Below are 5,876 nucleotides of genomic sequence, written 5' to 3'. Positions count from 1 at the left end.
CAGGTGTCCCCAAGGCAGCAGTGTTCTTGTAATTCAAAGCCTTCAGGGACCACAGTGACTATTACTGAACAACATTTGCCAGCCCAGGACATACAGCACTGTTGTTTCCTAGACCTTTACTTCCACAAACAGCTTTCCTGAGTAGACGTAAGGGCAAATTTTTTTTTTTTTTTTTTTTTTGTGGGGGGGATGGACCACTGTTTATTAGTTTGAATGCCTTGGGCCAGACAATGATCACCTGGCCTGCTCCCACATCGTGGAGCTCCACTGTGGGCAGGGCCAGGGGGGCTGGGAATAGCGGCCTCAGTTCAGAGTCCCAGCCACAAGCAGTGCCAGGGTCAATGCCAGCACAAGTCCAGATGCAAAGAGCGGGGTTCCTCCAGAGAGAGCCTCCCATCATGAGTTGAGGTCCAGGATCATGTAACCACTGGGGATACCACCACGGAGACCCAGCCCCAAGTCATCCAGGTCTCCTGCCGCTGTTGGCAGATCCATTCCTCCACAGGACTGTTCCTCTGCCCTGCCTTCAGGTCTGCATGTGTGGTCCCAGAAGGCTTTGCAGCTCAGCCACAGGCAGCCACTCCGCAGCTGCTGGACTGGCAGCTTCTTGAATGTCCATTGACATTGAATGCTCTTACATGTGGTCACATTCTGGTGGCTGAGGGCCTGCAGGCCCCCTAAGGAGGCCCACCAGGAGGGGCTCCACTTTCCTGAAGCACTCTGGCCCGCTCACATTCTGGAATGCCAGGCAGGCCTCGGGTAGAGAGCACCCATGGAGCTGCATGAGTCCAGGTCCTGAGACCTGACTGCCCACAAGAGGCTGACAGGCACAGACCCCAGCTGCTCAGGGCTGAGGGCACACAGGCAGGCAGGACAGAAGTCACTCAGGGCATCCAGAGTGTCTTTGTCTAGCTGTCTGCTCCCTGCTGGTAGTGGGCAATCAGGGTGACCACCTTAGTGACCATATTTGGCCTTTTGCTGACTTTGAACAGACCTTTCAAGGTGTTGGGGGAGGTGGCATTCTACTTCTGAATGTCCTCAGGGCTCGCAAAGCTGAAGAAGTGGCCCAGGCTCAGGATCAGGGACTCAGGGTAGCTTTGTGGGTAGGTCTCATCCAGGTTGTGCTTAAAGATGTGAAGCTGCTCGCAGGTAAAGGGAAGGGCATGCACTCTGTCCATCTGCATGGCCAGCAGGGCGACATCTATGTAGGCCTCCAGTTCCAAATCTTCATAGAAGAAGAGGTCTTCCTTCACCTCCTGGGGCTTCCACCCTGGGGGACAGGCCTTCTCACTGTACTCCACTTGAGCCTCACAAGGATGGTAGTCAGCTCTGGCCATTGTCTAGATGGCTTCTGGAGGTACGAGGCAGCCAGGCATCTGTGATCCCCTTGGGGATGGTACGGATGGTGGGCTGGTCCAGCACAGCCAGCAGGTTCTGCAGGGCATCCAGCATGGAGACCGACCACCATAAAGGGAAGCCATTGGGTATTTCTCCATGCTGAAGACCACCCTGGTTGCCTCCTGTTGGTCCTGGTCCAGGGGCCCTGAGTAGGCTGCCAGCCAGGGGAGGGCAGCTGCTGCAAAGCTGGCAACAAAGTGCCCAGGCAGGTCACAAGCTGGCCTCACTCACCTGAGACCCCCGAACACCCTGCAGGCCAGACTGCAAGCAGTAGCTGCCGCCGCTCAGGAGCCCTGCAAACGAGTCTGGGATGAAGAAGGTTAACATATCCACTGGGAAGGTATCCAGGTTCTTGGGGACGGGGTGCTTGGAGAAGTGACATGCCAGACAGTGTAGCTGACCCACTTGGAGTGTGACATTCTTCTGCTTTACGGCCATGGCCGGCTCCTGGGCATGCTCAAAACTCATGCCAGATGCTTGCATGCAGGTGAAGCCACCGAGGAGGATGGGGCCAAGGCTGGCAAATCACTCTCGTTGGCCAAGACTGGGTTGAGGAATGTGGCCGCCTGCTGGGTCACAACTGTCTGGGCCCTCAGAGGCTGCACCCACCCAAGCTGAGGGGCAGCAGAAGGCTGCTGTGGGTGAAGATCGTACAGGATCTCAGGAGGAGTTGAGCTGTTGACAAGGCCATGTGTCTGTCATGGCCTGAGTTCTTGTGGCTTCAGACTTCAGGCACTGAAGGCTTGAGCTGCAGAGCCCAGCACCACCTGTCTGGTAAGCATACGGACTTGAGTTCAATCCCCACTACCACATGCCGTGCTAAAGCAGGGTGGTGGTGCATGCTTGTAATCCCAACACTGAGGAAGCTGAGACAGGAGGATCACTGCGAGTCCAAGCTTCATAGCAAAGCCCTTACGGACGGACAACTTTTAAGAGAAAATTTTAAAAAGCAGCACATGGAGACAAATTGACAAGTTTTTTGTTTTTTGTTTTGAGACAGTCTCAGTATGTCATGTAGGCTGGCCTCAGACTTGCAGTGTTCCTACTGCTCAGCCTCCTGGTCCTGGGATTACAGGCATGCACCACTATTTCAGCTTTTGGAGGCTTCAGTTCATAGTTGCTGGCTCCGGGGCTGGGGAGATGGCTCAGTGGAATAAGCGCTTCCCTGGCAAGTGCAAGGGCCTGAGTTTACTCCCCAGCTCCGCCAAAAATAACAACCAAAAAAAAAAACAAACCCATAGTTGCTGGCTCCAAGGTAGGATGGCATGCAAAGGGGCACAGCAGAGGAGAGACAGCTCACGGTAGGGCAGTCAGAAAGCAGGGAGCGGAAAGTAGCGAACCTACCCCTTCCCTTTATCCTACGCAGGCTCCACGCTCTTTTGTAAAGGTTAATTTTGGTTTCCTGAGAAAAGTGAAAAGAATCCAATACCTTTTATTTATGTTTATGTGCTTAAAAACACAAGGGGTAAGAAAATAGAGAAAACGTTGAAAGGCAAGTTGTTTCTCCGTTTCTTTTTTCTCCACCGAGGTCATCTCAAGCCTTCTCCATCCTGTCACCTCTGTCAACAACTATCCTCACTGCACCTCACCCCTTGCATCAGAGAAGATCAAACTCCCCTTTCCTGGCCTTCCTGTGCAAACTGCCTCATGGCCACCCGTGTTCTGGGCCTGCCCCTGGCCCTGGCCCCAGCCAGGGAGGCTCCGTGGTTTTTCCCAGCCCTGGGCTCCCCTGTAGCGGTTCCTTCCTTGCCCTTCTTGTCAGGTCCAGCTCCACTTCACCCTGACACCCCAGACACACACACAATCACCAAGTGCTCCCTCAGTGCTCATAACCCCATTGTTGCCCTCTTCCCTTCAAACTCTTCGAACATCTTACCTTATTCACTTCCGCTCCTCCCCCAAAACCTCACTGAACTGTAACCTGGCCACTGCCCTCACCGGTGACTTGTTCCATCAAGATCAACAAGAACCTTCGTGTGCTGGCTAAAACGGCAGCCCCATGCCCCACCTACCTGACCTCTTGGCAACCGAGCACTTCTGACTCCCGATCCTTCTTAGGATGGCCTCTGCGCTTGGATTTCATGACATAATCTCTTGTTACTTCTTCAGCCACTCTGCCCACTCCTTCCCAGTCTTCTTCCTGACTCTCGCATCCTATACCCATACTTTACATGTTAGAAGCATTAAAGTCCCAGTCTAGGCCCTCCCTTTCCCTTACATGCCTGAGAGCTCAACTGACATTTGTTCGCTCATCTTCCCAAGCTGTAAGCCCACCTTGGCCAGCAGACCTGCATACCCAACTTCCTAATAACACTTCCATCCCACACCCCAAAGATCCTTAATCACAGGGAGGCCCAGCCAAATGTGTCATATCATCCCCATCTGCTTCAACTCCAAGGATGACCAGCCTGGGCAGCTTAGTGACTTAGCAAGACCCTGTCTCAAAATAAAAGAAATAAAAAGGGATGAGGATGCAATACCCCAAGAGACAAAGGAGGAGGAAAAGAGGGAGAGAGCAGGAGGGGGGAATCCTCTTGTTTGTGGCAATATAAATGAACCTAAAAAAAATGTAAGTGAAATAAGCCAGACAAATAAATGTCATGTGCATGCACTCTAAGACACTTGGACTCAGAACCGGAAAGCAGAAGGCAGTTGCTAGGGGGTGAGGCGAGGAGGAGAGGAAGGAATTCGCCAGGGCATGGGATGTCAGTTGGAAAGAAGGCAAAAATTCAAGACCGCCATTTTACAACAAGACAATGATAATGAAGAACAAGGGAATTATTCTTGAAAGTCATTCAGAGATGAAAGAAAGTCCAAAGAGTTAGATCAATGTGAAGATGCTTGGTTTAAGACCCAGCACTATAAAAGTAGATAGACAGACAGACAGACAGACAGACAGACAGACAGACAGACAGACAGAGGAATGGAGGGATGGAGAGATAGATGATAAATAGAAATAATACAATAAATGGCCACAGATTTATTTTGCTATGAAGAAAGGCAGGCCATCGGGTCTTCTCGTCAGAGGGAGTTGCTCAGGTTGTGGACGTCAAGATAAGACCTCATTTCCTGGGCAATATGTTCAAAAAGAACTTGGAACCCTTGTTAACAGACATGACAATCTAGTGACCACAAGCAGCTGACCTCACTTGACCAGAGAAGACCACCAGCAAACATGCTGAGCTGCTTACCCACTTCAGAAAGCCTCAGCCTCAGGACCTCAGGCAGAGAAAACATCTTTGAATGACTAAAACCTTTGGCTCCATCCAGACACCACTGCCCAGGGCAGTCCAAGGCAGGTCTTCCCAGACATGGCTACCAGGAAACCAGGGAAGGTCTCTCTAAAGAGACCCAGAGGCCAACTGTCACAATACCCCTAAGGAGCCCAGGGAGGGCTTCCAAAGACCCAGCTACTGAGTGCCCAGTGCCAACAAGGAGTCTAAAACAGGTCTCCTCAGGCCTGACAACCAGTCTCCAAGGCTGCCACAAGTTGTAGAAGAGGGGGCCTTACCTCGGCCCAGGGCCCAGCCTGGTCTCCTTAGGTCCACCTACCAAGAACAGAAAGGCATCAAGAGGTCCAGGGTAAGTCTCACTTGAGATATGAGGTAGTCTAGGAAGATCTCCTCAGTCTCGGTCACCAGGAGTCCAGAGACCCCAAGGAGCCCAAGGAAGCACTCCCCATAGCTGGCCACAAGGCACCCAGAGATACCAAGGAGCCAAGGGGAGGTCCTTCTGGTCTACCTACTGGGCACCTAGAGACACCAGGAGACTCGGAACACAATGGCCCTGGCCTGCCACCACTACTGGAAATCACTCAGCCAGAAGCCTTGCACGAGTCTGGCCACTGTGGTCAGTGCAGGCAGTGAAGCTGCACTCTCTAGGGGAGCCCCCAGTGCCAGCGTGCCCACACAGCCAAGCCTTCACCTGACCCACTCACCCTGAGCTCCTGGGTAGCTCACACCTCCACCTAGCAGGCCTGCTGATGGCAAGGGTCTTCTCCCTCTGTTGTGGACTTTCCAAGAAGCTGGGGGGACCAGGAGGGACTTGCAAGAAGGGAGGACTTCAATGGCACACCATTCTAGCCACTAGATATGCTCAAATCCAGGCCAAGCCCCAGTCTGAGGTGAGGCCTCCTCTTATACAGCTTGTGGCAGCAGGCAAGCAGAGATACAGAAATGAGGCAGAGGCCGTCAGTTGTCCTGGGAGCGAACCCTCTCTTGGCCTTGAGAGAATACGCATCCTGCGCGTCTCGGGTGTTGGGGTGCTGCGAAGCGTGTTGTAACCTCATGTGCTAGCTTCAGCAGCCACTGTACGCAGCATGGCCACTGGGAGGGAGGAGAGTCCGGAGAGAACTGCCTGGCCGGTCTCCCTCCTCCGGAGGAAGCCAGGTCCACATTCCTGGGGAGGGGCTGTCCTAGGAGTTGCTCCCTGAGCTGGGAACGTTCCACAGAGGGCAAGAGAGGCTGCTTCTCTCCAGC

The sequence above is a fragment of the Octodon degus genome, unplaced genomic scaffold (assembly GCF_000260255.1).
Source record: "Octodon degus isolate 3935 unplaced genomic scaffold, OctDeg1.0 scaffold00199, whole genome shotgun sequence".
Classification (NCBI taxonomy): Eukaryota; Metazoa; Chordata; class Mammalia; order Rodentia; family Octodontidae; genus Octodon; species Octodon degus.
Note: the sequence above shows the minus strand (reverse complement) of the source record.